Source organism: Glossina fuscipes, unplaced genomic scaffold (assembly GCF_014805625.2).
Source record: "Glossina fuscipes isolate IAEA_lab_2018 unplaced genomic scaffold, Yale_Gfus_2 26, whole genome shotgun sequence".
NCBI classification, from domain to species: Eukaryota; Metazoa; Arthropoda; class Insecta; order Diptera; family Glossinidae; genus Glossina; species Glossina fuscipes.
Genome location: NW_023998421.1, coordinates 4,729,200 through 4,749,560, shown reverse-complemented (window position 1 = coordinate 4,749,560; position 20,361 = coordinate 4,729,200). Strand labels below are relative to the sequence as shown.

At 33.4% G+C, this 20,361-nt stretch overlaps 1 protein-coding gene across 1 annotated transcript in view; it reads right to left on the bottom strand.

Annotated features, from left to right (window-relative positions):
* LOC119635281 (ATP-binding cassette sub-family G member 4) overlaps positions 1-19,341 on the bottom strand; it is a 61,173-nt gene extending 41,832 nt beyond the window's left edge. Inside the window, exon 1 of the mRNA XM_038030015.1 lies at positions 19,162-19,341. The gene's annotated coding sequence lies outside the window, so the exon portion shown is untranslated. The remainder of the gene's footprint in view (positions 1-19,161) is intronic.
* Between the last annotated feature and the right edge of the window lie 1,020 nt (positions 19,342-20,361).

Here is a 20,361-nt window from a genome sequence, read left to right as displayed (position 1 = left end):
ATACGAATTATGTCTTAAGCCCTATAATGCTTACATCTTACCTTGTATAGTAGCACAGTGAACTATCTTGGACAATGTTGTTTAAATTCATCAACCGGGAATTTATTTTATAAATCGCTACGGGTGGCTTTATTCAACAAAGAGATAATAAATACTCTAGTAAATGCTTGTCTTGAGTTACGTAGTCTTTATGCGACGATTACATCTTGCAACACGAAACGTCAGGTTCATAAATAAAAAAATCAAACTTTGCGCTTGAGTTTATTACAATTGCAAAAGGCAACTACTTACACAAAAATCGCCTGCCTAATAAAGTAATTAAACATGAAAGCTATCTGTCTATATTGAATACAGATTTTTCATATTTGTTGGAAAGATTGTTCGAAGTAAGTAACGAAACGCGATCTACTTATATCCGACTTGAAAAACAAAATGCAAAAAACTTGGAAGAAAATATCTTATGCTTGCTTTTGGACCGATGCCCTTTTTCCGACCAACTCGAATAGCTACGGTTTTTTGTTCATAATGATATTATCAACGATCGATAGTGCCCAGTTTCATATTTGCAAAAGGAAAATACTCCCAAGGACTGTAGCAACATTGCCTTTCCTCTCCTGTCTCCAGGGATTTTTTTTTTTTTTAAAGATAGTTAATAAAAAATATTCAGCGTAATTGGAGCGTCTCCTGATTATCCCGTTCATTCCACCGTTTCGATTGTTCCCACGTTTGAAGTGTAAAAACAGGGACCTATGTTTCATTTACCGCCGTTAAGCGGGACAAAATCTCCTCTTTATTGCTGAGAAATATCGTTCAGTGCTCGATTGACAGCTCATTAGGCGAGAGCCGCCAGCCGCCAGCCGCCAGCCTTTGCACGAGCATTTATTGCACGTTCAAATGCTCAGCATTTTTGCAAATCACTAGAACATTGGCTGCCTCGTGCCCTTTCATTCGGCATTTATCTAATAACACTTTGTAGATATTCTGCATCATTTCCAATGCTGTTGGCACATTTGGTTGACCAATGCGATAACTTGCCAAGCGGCTCGTTTAAGCTCTGCCATCCAATTTATTATAAATACGTTGCCTTTTGTGGTTGCAGACATGTGGTTATTATTTAACAATAAAATATATTGATAGTTCGATGCCAGGCGCCTTGTTCATTTTATTGTTATTGCTATTATTATTATTATTATTATTTCATTTATTAATTTTTTACCTAAACTGAAAGCAAATAAAAGTTGTTTTCAATGTAAAGTTGTTTTCAGCTGTGGTCGAATCTATCACAAGTTTTAACTTTTTTTTAAAAAGCGCTCAACAAAAAGAAACAAAAAACAAAAAGAAAAGTTCGGTACTTTACAGTGTAGGGTGAGCCGATTTCTTCTCATTTTTCATAGATACTGTGGAGCAGTTTACGAGCAATGTGCAAAAAAAACTCAACGTTCTTACTTTTGAAAAGGAAGGTATTATCAGTATACGGTGGGTGTGTCCAACATGATAGGTAAATTTAAAACCGGTGTCTTTATTACCCGACCTTCAGAATATTTGCCATTGCAAAAATGGTCGGGCAGACCGACTTGCTTAAGTCAATTCAATTATTTGCTTCATGCTGCGTTCGCATGGCGAAAGATGAAATTTTGAACTAATTGAAACTACAGGAAAGCTTAGAGGGCTTTGGAAAATTCATTAATTATTTGTACAGTGAAATTTGTACAAGTTGACAATGGCACTCGTACTACATGCAGCGCTTCAACAATAACGCTGCCATATTATAAAAGTGTCTCAGTTATCTATCGCAGTTATGTAATGCCTAAGTAACATTTTGCACGTAGCAAACACAGTCGCGGCCGCCAGACAGCAATAATCCTACTTTTAATCAGTTCTGAAGATTGTGGACATAGACAGTTTACGAAAACTTTCGCAATACCTAAGGTAAAGCTTGAAAGACTGTCTGTCCGTTCGTCTGCGCTTCAAGTTGCTGATGTGATCGAGTGTAGTAAATGTTATCCCGCTTGCGGAAATTAAGATATCGCCTGCAAGCTTAACAAAAACAATACAAGTTTTTTGCAGGAAGCTCGTTTTAAAAATGACTCCATTCGGTTAAAGGAAACGCCTACACTACAACAAATAAGTTTTTGATTATTAATTGCATAAAGTAAAGTTGCGTAAAGTAATGCTGAAGGCTTTATAGTGTAACTTTAAACTCCATGTGGGTAAGGGACTCACTTCCTACCCATCTTGTAATAAAGCAAGTTATTAGGAACGGAATCTTGTAGTTGCCGTAGTGAGTCCTGACTGCGGATTGTTATACCTTACCCCACTTGTGGTACATTATGCTTAGCTTGTGCGAGTGTAATCAACACAAGGACTTAAGGTAGACCTATCCTTTATGTTGTAAGTTTATCTGCTTGTTTGGTTGCTGTGTGTTCACAGCAACCTGTAGTTCGCAATTTTTACAATGTTTTGATCAAGTTTGGCGCACTGACGTATTTTGGCCCCGCGCCGAGTGCCATTTAAAATGCTTCGGATCGAATCATTTTTCGACTACTTCGCATGTAACGGCTTATATTGAAAAATCATTGTATGCATAATTGTGGGGTGGTATGAGAGATTCAATGATAGATCGAGGCCCACTATAATGTTTTCACTTTATTTTAACACGAAATAAGAGAAGATTAATAAGTTCCTTAACTGAAAAGAACTACATATGCTGAGCTAGGTCTAGATTTTTTCCATACAAGACTGAATCTAAAGCCTATTTTCAGTCATTTTTATTTTTCATTATGTTGTAGAATTTCGACTTTTCGTAGACTATTCAATGGTCGGCCTTGTGCGACTATAACTTTTCAACATAATTTAATTATACAATTTCTTTGCTCGCTCCTATCGTAATAACCTCGTTAGATAAACTTTAGACTTGATCCTTTCAAGCCAAAAGAATAAATTGCATTCCAAAGTTTCCGTTTTGAATTCAGTCATTTTTAATTTCATTACAATGCATATTGAAAATATTTACACTGTAAAAGTGTAAGTCACAAGGTTTTAATTAAGCTAAAAATGACAAGTCAAGCATGATTCCTGTTCGAGCATACAATCAAACTAATATAATATTATTTTGCCAATAACTTGTATATGAAATGTATCATTCAAATTTATTTATCGGCTTGGAAATTTCCCAACGCGCATATTTACATGTGCACATATTCAGTTAACATATTTCATAATTTATTTATCAACTACAACGACACATGCGACTTCGATGCAAATAAATGCATGTAAATATTGAAACTCTTTATTTCAATATTAATTAATTACTTTGCAATACTTTGCAATTCGTTTTCGTCATATGTTCATAAACATTCATTTGAGTAGAAAATTTGTTAATTTTTTTCCACTCGTTAATCAAAAAGTTGATAATCATTTTAAAGAAGTTTATAATGAACTTTGCTCGACATGGCATATAGCGCGAGTTGCATTTCTAAGCGTATTTCTATTTATTAAATACAGTGCTGGATTAAAAAGAAAATAATTATAATATTGACACATAAATAACACAGCGATTGTCTTGAGAAATAACCGATGATTGTCATGATTATTATACCCATAACCGAAGAGGGGAGGAATATACGTTATGTCAAAACATTTGCAACATGCATAAGGAAGTCTCACTTTATAAAGTACAAATCGAATCCAATTAAATATATCCGTCCGTCCGTCTGTCAACAATGAAGCTATCAGCTTCAAAAGTGGCGAATTTGAACTTCGTGCAGGTTGGTTGTTATCGAAAATGATTTAAATCCACCGTGGGATACGTCTATAGTGTAATAGAAGCTAAGGGAACCTCTGCCTTCTGAGATTCTCGGTGGTGACTTGCGAACTTCAATAGGTCTACGATATAAATTGCACGTATATTGGACACAAATGGAAAAAACAAGCCACGTCTCCCCTCTCCCACTCTACATCCCAATGTATCGATATTTTATTATTTTTTAAGCTTCTTTCTCTTTTAAGAAAAAGATGATGGGTGCAACCGAGTCGGCCACAGCCGAATATAGATTGCTTTTTTTTGCTTTCTTTTCATGGTTTAATATCAGTTAATAAACAACACAACCAATTAGTTCATCTGATACAATGAAAATAATATATGTATATAAGAAAGAGTGTGGGCCAATTGTTCGTGTTTTGTTTTTCGTTTCTTTTTTTTTTTTTATTTTGTTTCCTCTCAAAACATATGTGGCTTGACATTTCGTACATGCGAATAAAAGATGAAAGAATATTAGATTTATCCTTGTGTTTGTAATGCTAACAAATATCCATGATACACGAAATGAAGTATACAAGCATTCGAGTACCATCAGAGAAAGGTTTCCAATTATCTAGTCGTCTGTCATGCCTGCTGGAAGTGCTCCTCATCGCAAAGACCGGTGATAAAAAACTGAAATTTGGCATAACGCTGTGCACACAGGCTGAAACGAGTTTTTCAATAATTCTACGCCGGGACTATGTTTTCTTTCTTGTACAATTTTGAACAAATCAACCACCGACAACGCAAACACTATGAAATCATATTATTTGTGGAGAGTTTCATGTCAATGAATTCAATTTCGGCTGCGATCATCACAGGTTTTTTCGTAAACATAAGCAACAATGAGTTTTTCGATTTCTGACTGCCAAGACTCGATGGTACCAAGCATTTATTACAAGAGACGAGATTTGGATCTACGCCTACGTATCGGAAATAATCGATCAATCGTGCAAAACGCGAACCAAGTCCCGAAGAGCCGACCTAGAGTAGCTCAAACTCAAGGTCACGCTGACCGTTTTCTTCGATTATCACATTATTCTACATTATGGATTTCGTGCGCTTAGCCAAGCCGTCAGCAAGAAATATCTTTTATTCGTTATAAAGGCAATAAAATTGATTTGAAAGGATAAAAGAAAAGTGTTTCTATTTTTCATCTAGAAATTGACCTTATTTTTTGGTCACAGTAGTATACATTGGGTCATATTGAAAAATCTTCGCGGTTCTTCCCGTGGTTTCGGGTTTTTTTTAGTATCTCCGCTATTTCCTTGCGTGCCGGCCTTACTCCAACAGTTGTCCATCAACTTTTTTAGTGACGGCGAGGGTCATCTTTGTCATCAAAATTTACCGAACGGAATCGAGCAAACCACTCCTGCGTCCTTTGTTCACTCCCTACCATCTCAACATGGACTTCAATTCTTTTTTTTTAGAGAGTTTTTAACTGTTGTATACTAAAAATGCGTCATATAGCGTATTTGCTCACACATTTCACTCATTTTCAAATCAATTTTTTAGACAAGCAAAGAATTAGACAAGTATCTTCACAAAAAATTTAAACTGGAATGTCACATTTTAAGCACATATTCCTTTCAGAAAATCAGGTTAATGTTCAATATCATCTATGGCCAGGTCATACAATGATCCTTAATTGATGGCCATATATTAAATTGGATAATGGTTCTGCTACGTCGAAAATCACGCCCCCAAGAGTAATTATTATTTAAAAAAAAATTTTATAACGAAAGTAAGTCCTTCACTGAATTTTACAAGAAGAAGAAGAGAGAGACCTTTTTGCTTTAAGTTTTTAAAATTAGGAAGTTCAGCTGAACAATTGCCTAAGATTTTTGTTCGAAACACGAGTTTCGGCTCCTGAAACGCGGAAAATGTTGAAGAACGTTGTTAGCAAATGAGCGTGTGTTCGCAATTGATATAAGTTGTTTAAAGGAAGCAGCGAATGAACGTCCTTTTTGTTTGCCTGTCTTGCGAAAACGTTTTCGGTGCCTTGCGACATCTGACATTTGAAGGCGTTCTTTACATCGCGCAAGAACGAAGTTAGATTTGATCGGGAATTTGCTTCGACTTGATTGAATGGAAAAATTTTGCATTATTTTGAAAATCTTTTTGAAGGCCGACGGATTCAAGCACGATGTACCCATATTGTAGCTTCATAACTCGAAAGAAAATACTTAAGGGAGTTGGTGGCATAAAATTTAAAGCATAATAAACCATTTGTGTGTTTTTAAAAAGTTTTATGATTATTTGTTTACAATGCTCCACAAATCTACCATATAATACGATGGTCAGTTGACCATAGGACAAAGTGTATTGTATGCTCGGCTGCCAGCCATACACTGACGCTTTCATCTGCTAGTCATTAGGAAGAAAATCAATTGAAGTGGCCACGGCAGAGACCAACGAAGATTGTGCCATTGTACAACAGCTCTCGGGCCAAATGTTCGGTGCATGATTGCGTGGGTGGTGCTGCAAGCTTGAGAGTTTGGCAACGTGGTTTGTTTTGTAGCTGATTTTATAATTTGAGTAGAGAGCTTTCCATGGTCTCCAAATGTATGCATAGTCCAGGGAGTTCGATGATCTTTATGTAACAAAGAGCTTATACATGAGGTTGGTAAGACCCCACACTTAAATACATATTTGTTTGGTGGTCTTCTTCCTACAGGTGCTATGCGGATTCAATAGAATCATTTTAGAAACAAAATCTTTCTCCTTCTCTTAGGAACCTGGGTTAGGACATGCTAGTCTTTTAACTTTTCCACTTTTAGTTCTTTCCTCATTGGAAAAACGTTGGTTGATTTCAGACCTTACCCTCGCACGTAAGCTAATTACTTGAGGTTAATTGCAATACTCCTAGTCTGTCTTCTAAAAACTTTATTTTCATAAAGGTCGGCTAATGTAGATGTAATCGTCAGCTCTTCCCAGCCCTTTCAGGAAACTAAATGGCGCCAATAATTTAATTTCAATAATGGAATTTGTAAAAGTTGTGCTTGCTTTGATTTTCTTGCCAGAGCTGTAATTAAGCTAATTTTCTTTCTTTAATGCTGTCGACGATGTGCTAATACACTTAATGCGTTTACTACTATCGGTTGCGAAGCGGTTTGCATGCTCGCCTCGCAACATAAGCTTCATGCATACAGTCCGTGCTACACGTGATCGATCATTCAGTCACGCAAATTATCGACTCCGCATGGTTTCCTTAGACTCTCATATCGCAAAGCCAATAGACAACAAAATTCAATCAAATTGAAATTATCGGGCTTTTTCTTTTGCTGTGGATATCCTCCCATTTAAAGAAGATTCGTGAATTAAGGCACAATTGCATTGCAAGACTATAACTGGGGCGCAAAGTACATGATTGAACTCAATCCAAATTCGATACGTAACTTGGTATATAACGATGTGTAATCGTAAACCAAAGATCTCATTATGCTCAGTTGGCAGTCCTAATAAATGTAATGTAAGTTAAATTGGTGCAATAATTTACAAAGCAAAGCAAACCAGAAAATTTTACGTTACACTCCTCGTGCAGCTGTTTCTATATAAAATCGCTTCTCTTTATCTTATTTTTTTTTTTTTTTTATTCATTTTTAGTATTTTTACAATTGTCTTTATTCAAAACGCTTATTAAGCATTGTACGTATGCATATATATGTGCGCTGTTTCCTAAGTAAACACTTATGTGTGGATTGGCTATCAAGAGCTTAAAGTTGCCGCTTTATATGAGATTGACTAAACAATGGAGACAAGACTAAACTAAGAGCATTGAAAGAGACAGTCGGTATTGTTTGTACATTTCCTTTGATTTTTATTTTATAATACCACCGGCTAAGTTGCGGGTACGTTGCTCACGAACATAAATATTTTCATATATAGGCAAAAATCTTGAAACAAATCCCGCGTCCAAATATGTCATAAAAGAACTAAAAGAATTTTTCATCTTTTTGACATTTCACCGGCATTTCACTTCACTTTCCGAATCCGTTTTGCAAAAATAATGAAAATCTCAGCCTCTGAGGTAAACTTTTCATTTAAAAGTCATTGAAGAAAGCGGCATTAGCTTTATTTCCTTAACTCTAATTCAAATAGACGAGCATCGCCGTGGTTTCTTGCGCTTATCTTCGGTGGTCTTTATGGCGCTGTACGGCAGCTGTTCACGTTCGCTCGCATGACATAGGAAACACTGTCCAAAGACAACGTAGAAAATACATATTGAAAATGGAAGATCAGCAAATAATGGATAATAATAATAGAATATATGTATGCACATGCATATATATATGTATACGTACTAATTGTACGTATACTTTATTATATAATTTTTTTATTTTTTTTATTTTCAAGAAGTGAGCTCACGCGATTTGTGAAATAAAATGTTAAACATGTTAATGTCCGTAATTACTAAATAATTGTATGACACAGCACGGTCTTTGCGAAAAATCTGTACGACGTACTTTTAAGCACTAACATAGAAGTTTATTGTGTCACTAAGGTAAACAGTATTTTTCGAAATCTTTGACTTATGTGTTCAATTTTAATATAAAATTCCCTACTTATTTATTGTGAAAATGAAGAGTGCCTTAAACAATGAAATGCAAAATGACTAAGCATCGTGTATCGTAAGTGTCCCATTAAACTGTAAAGCAGTAAAAAGTTTTAAATACAACAAGTGAAAGGACAAAGTTGAAGTGAAAAATGACACTTATAGTGTAATGCTTATTGTTTGGATGATTAAAATATAAAAGTTTTTAATTAAGATATTGAAGTTTACTTACTTCAATTAAACACATTTTATGATAACACGAGACACACTCAGCTCCCGAATGTAAAATAGTTTTATAAACATTCAAGCAATTATGTAATTTTATAATGAAAAAATTTTTAAAAAAATTTTTGTTTATTTCTCTATTACTGAAGGATGCGGACATGTTAAGTTTCCCCCTCTCTTCGCGATGTGTTGTTAGGGGAATATATACGTCATTGAATTAGTGATTTTTGGATTATTTTAGCCTCACTTTTGTACACATTCATTCTCTTGTTTGTTTCTTTCTTAAAACGCCCATGATTGCAAAGATTTGCCCTTAGGTTGTGCCAAGAAATCAAACTCAAAAGTGGATCTAACTTCGCAAACGTAAATGCATAGATACGAAGTAGATAGAAACACAGTTACGTTTCCTAAAAAACAGAAAAACAAACGAAAAATGTTTATTTGAAAACTGGTTAACATTTGGTGCAAATATTTACCACGTACGAGCTTAGCGCAAAACAGTCCTCGATGATGGAGAAAATTGTGTTCACTTAAGAACGAATCTTTACTACCTCACTCACTCTCTCAAGAAGAGAGAACTATAAGAATTGTTAAGACTTTCTAAATTCGCAGAAATATCAATTAATCAGAAAATATCAGAATTACGTTCACTTTGGGACGAATCTTTGCGACCGCATTCACTCTCTCAAACCATTACACAAAATTACTAAGTATTTCTTCATTCACAGAAATGTGCAGAAATCAGAATTTTTGTTTTTCTTGACTTTTAAAAATTGCTTTGCAGGTGGATCTCATTCATTTATTCTTTTTCACTAACTTCACATACGTAACCCATACATATAATATAACATATTTACATCGTTTTTCTTATTAATATCTGCTGTAAGTTACAATTTCGATTTGCTAATGGAGTTGGTGAGCTCAGAGCATGTCATCGGCTGATCCCAGCTTTCAGAAGCATCCGTCATAGAGGGATAGGCAGATATGGTTAAATCGAGTCAGGATCTTAAGCTAATTAAAATTTTATATATACACTTTATTGGATCTCTGATGAATGTTACGGTGTTTGTCAGACGGAAGTCGGCACACCCCAAATTTTGGTCGTAAGTACAGCGAGGACTCAAGACCGCCTCTCATTTTGAACTCACGTTTACTTCGCTCGACTGGGGTGCAAACTTTAAGTTATGACTAAGTTGAGTTAAGCTAGGCGTAAGTAAAGCTAGGCAACACCAACCTTTAAACAAAATCTGCTGAAGTAAGTTCCATGTTTTGTTGCTATGTAAAGAACTTGAGTATTGACAGCTTTTAAAACGATATTGAAATCGTGACGTGCGCTAAGTTCTCGTAGCAATAATTATTAAAACTACATAATCAATAGATATGACAAAGTAGAGTATAAGAAACTCTACCATGATCTTGACTACGGACTCAAAAAAAACAACGGACTCTGAATGAATGAACTTGACAAATTCTGGAGGTTCGATTAAAAGCTTTGCCGTGTTCTCGAAAGCCAAACACAATTGATGACGACCAACTAACGGTTATGGTTGAAGATGTTCGGCACGTAACGGTTCGTAAGATTGCTGTAAAACTTAATTCATCCAAAACAAGAAGTTTGTTTCTTATATAAAAACAAGCTAGCTTACGATATAGTGAACAACCGCAAGAAACTTCCGGACTAACTAATATAGAACATTGGAATGATATGGTCCATCTCTTTAGATACCATCTATCTTCAACGAAACACGAACATAGTAAAAATGTCAATATTAGCTATAGTCAAATATTCATTTGTACGTTGTCCAACTCGTATCTGTATCCTTAAATGTCTTTTAGCTTCTAGCGTGTTCTTCATACTGCATATTCAGAGCGCTCTATTAAGGCTAAATTCAGTTTAAGCGAAAAGATAGAGAGAAAGAATATTTCACAAATGTATTTTAATTGCAGGGTTGCATATTTAATTGACGCCTAACTATGCTTGTGGTTGAATAACGCATAAAGCTTCAGTTAGCGAGGTGACAAATTATTAGACAGGAGAATATCAGTTGTGACCCGAAATTATTAATTACTCGTCTTCCTCAGGGTATGGTAATCCCTCCGGCTTTTTTTTTTTTTTGTAGAAAAACTTAAACTTATCTGATTTCAAGCCATGTGCTGAACATAATGAATCCATTCGCATTGTGTATCACGCGCACGAACGTCAAAATAAGCTTTGATTTTGTCTGTATATATGTAATGTAAACTTACACTTGAGCGATTAAAATATTCGCGTTGAATATGTTCAGAAAATGTGTCAGTAAGTAAAATATGTGTGCATATGCCATACGAAAAGTAGTAGAAAGGGAAAAAATAAGTTGAAAAAAAAAAAAAACAATTTATCTTTGTTCCGTGATAAGTTAATTTGTAAAAATAAAAAACTTACGCAGCTTACAAGATAATACTCGAATGCATGAAGGCCTTTAATATTTTTTTATTTTTGCCTCTTTTTCTTTTCATTAATGATTCATAATATCGCGTGTATGTGTGTATTGCGTATACACACATGCACATAATTATCTATAATGTACGTCTTTTTCTTCAACAATAACTTGTATAACAACTTAAAGCTGAGTGCACATGCACTTGATTTCAAAGAGAGGCAAGCAATGAAACACGTTGTATACACATACGCTCAAATGCATTCATATTTAACTGCAATGATGTATATGTGTTTGTATAGAATTTGTTTTTGTCTTGCGGTAGGTTTATAAGGCCGCGTATATATTTATTTGTATACAATTCATGTCCGTAAATAATTAAAAATCAAAGAAAAGTGAAATGCTTGCTGTTTTCTTCCCAGAAAATAGAGAAACAAAACTTAAACACGTGCAATAAAATATGAAAAATTTAAGATTCGCTTACATGAAACTTTGCTTGGCAGATCACCATTCTTCCTACATGTTACAAGTTCTACAATCCCAATTTTATTGTAACGAATCACCGACAGGCTACGTCAGCGTGCACACATTAATTAAATTATGCGTCCTAACTTTCAAAAAAAAAGAAAAGATCAAACCTGTTCACGACTACCTTAAAATCTTCTTTGATCAAACTTACTTTAGTTAATGAAGTTATGAATCATTTTGTATATAGTGTGTTGGAATACATATTGTAAATAATCATGTCTTATGAAATATGGTCTTTAGAAAACTGTAAAATGCTTTTCACACAAAGAAAGTCTTAACGGGACTAACTGAAAACAAAGAAAGAACGTATATACATATCTCTTGAGCAGAATTCTTTAATTCTCTCCGCTAATTTTTAAACATAGATATATAAACATGAACATAAAAATGAAATAAAAAAATATTTTGTCGCTTTTCTGAACAATGCTTTACGATCTCATTTCACATAATACGTCGTCTATTTAGACAAAGTATGGCTTGATTTCTTGTTCTTACTTCAAAGAGGAGTAAAAAGTGTATTCTCTAAATATCTTAATAGTCGGAAGCAATCATAATAAGCGTTAATTATAATCACTAGTACCCAAAAGAAATTAAATGGATAAGTGAACTAAAGCAGAGGTTAGTATCAAGTATATATAAATGAATGAGACGTTTAAACGGAATGAAAACGTTAGAAGTATGTTTGTTAAACTTACATATATATACTTAGTATAAAGTCTGTGTAATAAAGTCATGGCTGAAGACAGAGAGAGAGAGAGAGAGAGAGAGAGAGAGAGAGAGAGAGAGAGAGACAGAGAGAGATAGAGAGGATGTGTGGGTGGACTGAATCCCAATAGAGAACAAGCAAGAAAAAAGGAAAAACATTTTTACACCAGGGTTCATTGCTAAAGAAATGGTAAAATTCTTATTCCTTCCAAACGTAGCAACAAACATAAAGCAAATTTTTCTTAACACATAAGAACTAAAACTCTTTCAAGTCTCCACATAAACACTTTAACGCAATTTCATTCAGCTTTTGAAAAGATTGTGTAAAAATACTTTGATTGAGAAATCAATACGTTCGGTGAAGTGTATAGTAAATAAAAGATTATATGCGTACAACGTATGTGTGTAACTAATTCTATTTCCTTTTGTGCCATATGAAAATAACGCAACACTTTTCCACCATAAAATGCAATTTCCTATGCAGCAACAAAGTGCAGTCTCTTTATATCAAGCACATCACAACGGATAGAAAAAAAAAATACTATCATGAGAGAAATATTTTCCTTTTAAAGAGAAAATCTGAAAAACAAAGACTCTTCTTTTTCTTTATGTCTATCTATTTCTTATATAAAAATTCGTTAAAAACTGAAAACCATTTGAATAGAATCTCAGTTAAACTATTATTGCAAAAAAATAATAGAGAAAAGCACATACTATCTTATGCAAGTAGAAAAAAAAAAAAAAAAAATAAAATTTAAAAACGCCTTGGGGTGAATCTTTTGAAGCCTTCGTTTACTTTTTACGAGAAGTCGGTAGCATGTTATGTAGACATATCATTTACAATTTTTTGATTTTAATTTCATTCCATTTATATACTTTAAAGTGCTTTTCACTTATATGAAAATGGTAGATATTCTTGTAGGGTACGGAAGTAAGAAAAAATTTCAATTTTATACTACTTTAAAAATATTCGCCGTAAATTTCAATGTATTGCGGCCGTGGGAACTTTTAAAACAAAAAGTAAGATAACGAACTGGGCAAAAACTTGGAATATCGTTTTTAATTATTTACAAAGGACCACTATATGTAAAATTCATATGAAATATTTATTGGGAGCGATAAGATTTAACGGCATACAATAGCATCTGACCACAACTTGCTTAACACTTCAAGAAACCTTTGCATTTTTCACACATACCTTTCAAGCAGTCAGTATATAAGATTAGCGCAAAGGCGGAACAAGTCGTTTGGATGGACAAATGCCATGGAAAAAAATGATCTCGATTTGCCTTTTCTAATGTACATCATTTACCTATTGAACAGGTATCTATGAATTTATTTGGGTAACTTTTGATACTAACCGTTTCACCAGACTTTAATAGCTAATAGCGGACACATGCAACTAACCAAACTCGCCAAACATAGAATATCGTCTTTTTGCCAAAGCGATTCAGTCTCACAGTCGTTGCGGATGAAACGCTAGGGTTTACCTATGAATTTTTACGCCTTCCTTTGCAAAGAAACCCTTTTTTCGTTTCACTCTGGCAAAGTAATCGGTGAATGCTCGTTAGTTGGCATAAAGTCTAAAATGCCCATTGTTAGAAAGTGTGTTTTTACGTAGCGATATGTGTTCGTATGACTACTGATTGTTGTTCTTAAATCTCCAAGTTATAAAAGAAAGCATAGAACTTCATCTACCTATGTCGAATACACGAGCTGTTTGGGCCATTTATGGGTGAATGCCGATTTCATATTTACATTTCAATAACGGGATATTTCACTGAATAGATAGATAGATTATTAAATCTTTGGACCTTATATAACATACAATTTACTATAGTTTTCAATTTAAAATTTCTTTTTTGGCTTCTCTTCTTGAAACCGATAAATGCAAAAGAAATTATTTAAGTACTTTTAATTTAAATCAAGCAAAATATCCTTTCCCCTAAATTAATTCTCTTATTTCTGCAGTTTTAATGCATGATTATATTACAGCTAACTTACATAGTCACTTGGAAAGAATTGTTGATGTGAAAAACTACTTATTTAAATATTTATTGTGTATGCTCTTGTTTTTTGTCAAAGATACAGTGATTGTCGATTTGCACTTCTTAATGCATTATGATGAGCCGCATATATAAAAAAAATCTGTTTCAAGAAAGAATAAAACATCTCTTTGCTTATCGATGAAAGTCGTTGAAAAAAGAATTTTTAATGCAAGTGTTAATACTTAAATAAGTAAACACTTAAAATGTACAGCAATTACAAAATAATGGCTTTTAAGTAAATTTAATAGTTGGAACTATAATTCTTATATATATATATATACATACATATATTATAAGTTCCAAGATTGAAAATACTGCGCAGTCTTAATAATGTTGAAATGAACATTTACTTAAAATCCATTTCCACTTATAATAATTAACTGTTGATGGCTTATGAATGATCTCTGTTTGATTATTTTTTGTAAGGACTTAAAAGCCACAAAAAAAAAAAAAAGAAAAGACAAATAAAAACAAGTAAAAACATTGTACTGGAGGCATGGCTCACCATTAAATATTCTACATCGGCCTACTAATCTCTCAAAATAAGGCATTATATGGGAAGTAGTCGAAAAAGTAGCCCGATCCGGCCCGTACCGTTTTGAATAGCGTGCGTGCTTTCACTAAAACACGTCGTTGGGCCAAATTTCCTAAAAATATCCCACAATTTGCGAGCTGTAAAGTTGAACACATACAAATACAAAACTGACAGAGGAGAAGATAAACTTAAAATGTAAAAAATCAATCTATCTTAAGACCTTCTGGATGTTATATACACCCGAACAAAATAAATATACTCTTGTATCACAAGTGATGTAGGGTATAAGAATAGATTCGCACTAGGACGATGATGAAACACCTTAATTCAATTCGTCACTGATTTTCGCCATAAAATACTATTCTGTATAAAATTTATACCATTCTATACAAAGGCATACTTTTCAGGCGGGTCTAAACAGATCTGACCGACTTGGTGCCAATTTGCTTAACTTTTGTACAAAAAGTTATCTCATTTTCTTCAGATTTTTCATCTCAATTTAGCATGCGGCACTATTGTCACTTACCGATTTTTGTAAAATAATTTTGTAAAATTTGCCATTATTGTAACAATTTTGTCAAAATAAGTTGTTACGTAGAAGGTAGCTATGAAGGTTCGCCAATGTAAACAATTTAGAATGGCGTTTGTTCTTGGACCAAAACCCGCCAATATACCAAAATTTTGTCAAAATATCTGAAAAATTGTACCCTTTAGCCAACAATCTTTCTACGGAAAGACGGACAGACAAGCTGATATCGTTTCAGGTAATCCAAAAACCCACGGCAATGAGAAAGTCAATAGTGCGGGAGAAAGTTACGAAAGACCGGTACATAGTTTTCTTTTCCACCCTTTTTAAAATTGAAAATTGTTTGTCTGTCTGATTTTCTTGTTGGCACGCACACTTAAATTAGTTTTGCAGCCTCTGAAAAAAATGAAACCAATTTAGTCCAAGGCTGAACCACCCTTCTTGCTGCTGAGCGAAGCTATCGAACTAAGCGCGTGCATTAATTCAGTTTAAATTTAATATCCAGCCATCTTCATTAATAATAATAATACTGCGTTAATATGTTGCAGAATAATTGCAAAATCTATTGAAATATCCGGTTTTTTACAATTTTTTTATTTTTTTTTATTATTATTGTGGTTAATTGCGCTCATCTGTCAACATTAGTTGAGTAAAAAGTCAGTTATTCAAGTTACGTTCTGCGCCTTCACACTTTCCTATTGGATGATTGGAGTTAATACAATGCAGTTCAGTTCAGTTCAGTTATTTGCAAGTCACATGAAATCGCAAAACAAAAATATGCCTTCTATTATTGATCTAAAAGTACAGACTGCTCTCCACAACATTCTGTAATATAAATATAAACAACAATGTACAGCACATGCTGGGCGTGTGGCATCCCTTTTGTTATTAGAGAATAGTTGTATAAACGTTTTAGAGTTACTTAATATAAATAAAATTAAATGAACACTTTTGAGCCAACTTGTAGACCGATAACGTGTAACCAGGTAAGTGATCGGCAACATTTAAGAATTATTTTTCTGCTTGATTTTTCTTTTTTTTTTGTCAGTCATTTACTTAGCTACTTGCAGGCTGCTTAGGGCCCAAATTTTTTACTTATGGCCGGCCATTAGCGCGATGTATGTTCTTAGCTTAACTTTTACGTGAAAACTTCAAAAACTGAAGGCGAAAGAACACGTACGCCTACTCGAAATTTTCCAAGGACAGGCATATCCTAATAGATTCTGTTATTTACGATAATTAAAAATGTGTACTGTATAGGGCCTTGGAGTTCATTATAAGCATATCGCACCATCTAACATAGTCCCCGTTGTATATAGATAGATATACGAGATATGAAAATTCAATAGCGGAATTTGCCCCTAGATGACGCTATCTGTCAATAGCATTGCTGCCGAATTGCGTCATTGGTGGCTGTTTCTCTAAATGATACCCGAGCATTACTTTCAAAGCGTGACAATGCAAGTTTCATACAACAATATAGTTTGTAATAGCGTTGAACGTGTCGAGTTTGATACCAAAGAAACAGCACTCGCCGACAGCATAATTTTTTCGTCGAGCGGTGGGAGAGAAAGTCGTTTTTGCGTCGAAATGTTACTCATAGATATGCATAGGTAGATTAATATGTAAATTAAGCCATACCATCCACATCTATCGCAAGACCGGATCGGTAAGGCAGTGAGATAATACTTGGCACTGAGCGGGATTAGAAGGGTTGGGTTTTTTAAGCCCGATAAAGCGATTAACACTTAATCGATTTGAAAAGTTCAATGTTGAAAAAAAGGTCAGAATAATAAAATAATTAACACAAGGGAACTTTTTACTGTGTCGTTGGTCCATTCATCCATATTGCAAAGCCTGTTCTCGACATTTTGCCGCGCTCTTGTTAAGTAACGCTTTGATTCCACGCGAAGGTGTGAAGAAAAACACTCTATATATGTTTCGCCGTAAAAGGGGAAGATTTTTAAGGACGTGACATTTACAAATTGGGATAAATATATGTCTGACGATGGGCAACAGTTTGAATAAATTATATTTTTTACCATATTCGTACAATAAAACCGTACTTTGTAGACAAAGATTTCGGTTTCATTCTCACATGCCTATGTAAAAAGAAGAGCAAAAAGGAGTAAGTAGGAAAACGCAAATCGTTAAAAATGGTGTAGACGTTAATGAAACTGCGACAGTCCGCAAAAAAATATAATTTATCCCCTTTGTCTACAAAGTTACACTTGGTGACAATAAATTTATATCTTAACTTACAAAAACAAGAGTGTATTTATAGCTTACAGCACCTTGTGCCTTGCGATTGAATCAGAAAGTGATTCTCTGTTGTCTCTGTATGGCCGCCCACACATCCTGTTTTCTAATGGTCAAACTACAAGCCACAATTCTTGAGATATTTTGATGCAATTAGGTACAAGGATAAAATCTATTGAAAATGGTATGCATCCAAACACTTCTCTGACCGCTGTGCATAGAGTCCTTTATTTTGAACAGTCATGATATGAAGGGTGGTAGGGTGTTTAAAGATGAGTCGTCGCCCATTAAAGCGCTTTTACTTGTTTTAAATATTTATTATTTTATTTTTCTAAACGCCAGTTACGGCTAAAATTTCTTAACAAAGTAATCAACAATACATTTACTTGTTATAAAAACGAAAACATTTGCATTGTTAAAAACCTAGTCGTAAAAAAAGAAATATTAGTCTCTTAACGTGTTATCGATAGTTATAAATTAAATTCCATAAGCTATGCAATAAGCGTTTTGTTGTTTTTACATGCAGAGGTGTCGCCAAATGGCATCACATTCGACGGCATGCATGAGATGCTTCAAAGCAAACTAGGAAAGGAGTAAAAAAAAAGTTTGCTCGAATGATATAAATGAATACGAACAAAAGTATTTTGCAACAATTTAAGAAAAAAAACGGAGAGATTGCTTTCCCACCACCCTAGTATTGGTTATGTTTCTTTTTTTTCCGAAATTTCAAACAAAACAAGAGAGGGATTCACTATTGTACTCAATAGCAGGTAGAAAAGTTTTAATTCTTTCTTACACTTAACGTAACCGAAATTTGGAATTTATTCATGATAGGGTGATATTTAAATTTTGAAATAGCTTCAAAAGAAAAAGTATTTCTATATGTTTTTGTATCCCCTTAGTTACTGGGTGTATATGAAGACAACGTATAGTAGCGTTCATCATAATGGATAACATCTTGATATCATAACACAAATTTGCTATGTGAACACTACATATATTATATACCTTTCATTCATTACAAAAATTTGATTGACAATTGTGTAAAAAGCAGTCTGTATGTCAACCCCACCCTTTCTCCCGAGTTAGCCACAAATACAAAATTATTCGGCAACTGCATTTAAATAGCTAAGAAAGCCCAATATAAATAGATAATGATTGAAAACATGTGTTGATGCTAACACTACAGATTAGGTGCAAAACAATATATCTATATATATATGTACATATATATATATATATATATATATATATATGTATATTTATGGACGAATTAAAGCAAATGCCAAATTTTCTAAAAATTTAACAAAAAAAAAAGAAAATTTCTTTTTAAAAAGCATGAAAAGAAAATAACATAAATTAGATCCAGCGCAAGCGCAAATAAGTTTGCATTTATGAAAAAGAGCATCGTATTCAAGTTGAAAAAGAGAAATATTTGACAGAGCAGCAGACACAAAGAATTCTTCTTTCAATTATTATGAAATGTATAACAAAATTTTCCGTTTTCGAACTTTAAATTCAATTCGATTATTTATCAAATTTTTATCAAATTTTTTTCATTTACCTGTTTTTTCCTAGTCGCGTTGATATTTATTCAGGAACGGCTAACATATCTGAAACCCGAGCTAATTGTTATGTTTTAATCAAAACTTTTACACAATTCGTATGGATGCATCACATCACCTCGCCTCACCTCACACACTTATTTTGTTATTTTAATAAATAATATAAAAAAATTTAATTGTCTTCACAATTTGTTTTGAATTTCATTATATTTCCTTTGTATCGTGAATTTTTTTTTTTATTATATTTTTAATTATGAATATTATCTCAATCATTTAAACAAAACATGCATATATATCACGTATATAGACTTTCGGGCCTTTGCATAAATTTTTATTCACATAAAGGTGATGAACACACGCGACGTTTTAAACTAAACATTACGCTGAAAATTGTTTGTTTATTTTTTTTATTTATTTCATTTCATTAAATTATCATAGCAATAGATTTGTGTTTATACTATTTTTTTTCTTCACTATAGTAGGAAAGCAAAAACCTATAATACACATAGCATACTATGCGAGAGAATAGATCCAGAGCGTAAAGCGTACAAATAAGAACTGATGAGTTTTCGCTTTGTTGGGTGTAAAGTAAAGTCGTTCATTTGTTTAACTGCTTTCATCTTTGGGATTATTTTTTGCCTTTAAGCGTACTATACAGATTCTTTTTTGTCGTTTGCTGCCTTTAACTTCTATAGCGTTCTGTGTCAGCAACATAGCAATAACAATAAAAACAAGGAATCATTCATTGTCTTTGCATATCCATGTCTCTTAAAAATTGAAATTTTTTATTAAGAAAAGTTGTTTGTTTCTACTTGATTTGGAAAAAGAGCACAAGCAAAAAAACAAAAAAAAAAACTCATGAGAGAAAATGTTTTCAGCAACATGCTGCTAAGCAAGAGCAACGCGTTATGATTATAAAAGCTCTTATCATTTATTTATTTATTTTTTTTTTGGATTTTGTATTAAGTTAAAAGAAGTATTGTTTAACACTTGTTAGTCAAATTCGATTTTGAATATTATTTTTGTATCCTTTAAAGTTTTGATGACATAATAATCATTTAAAAAAATTTTATTTACAAAACATTTTGTACTTAATTAAAACGGCATAATTGAAACTTTATTTTACACTTTAAAGCAAAGAAATCGTTTCGATGTTATCAGACAGTTTGAAAATATTCATCTGTATTCGTTTCATCATA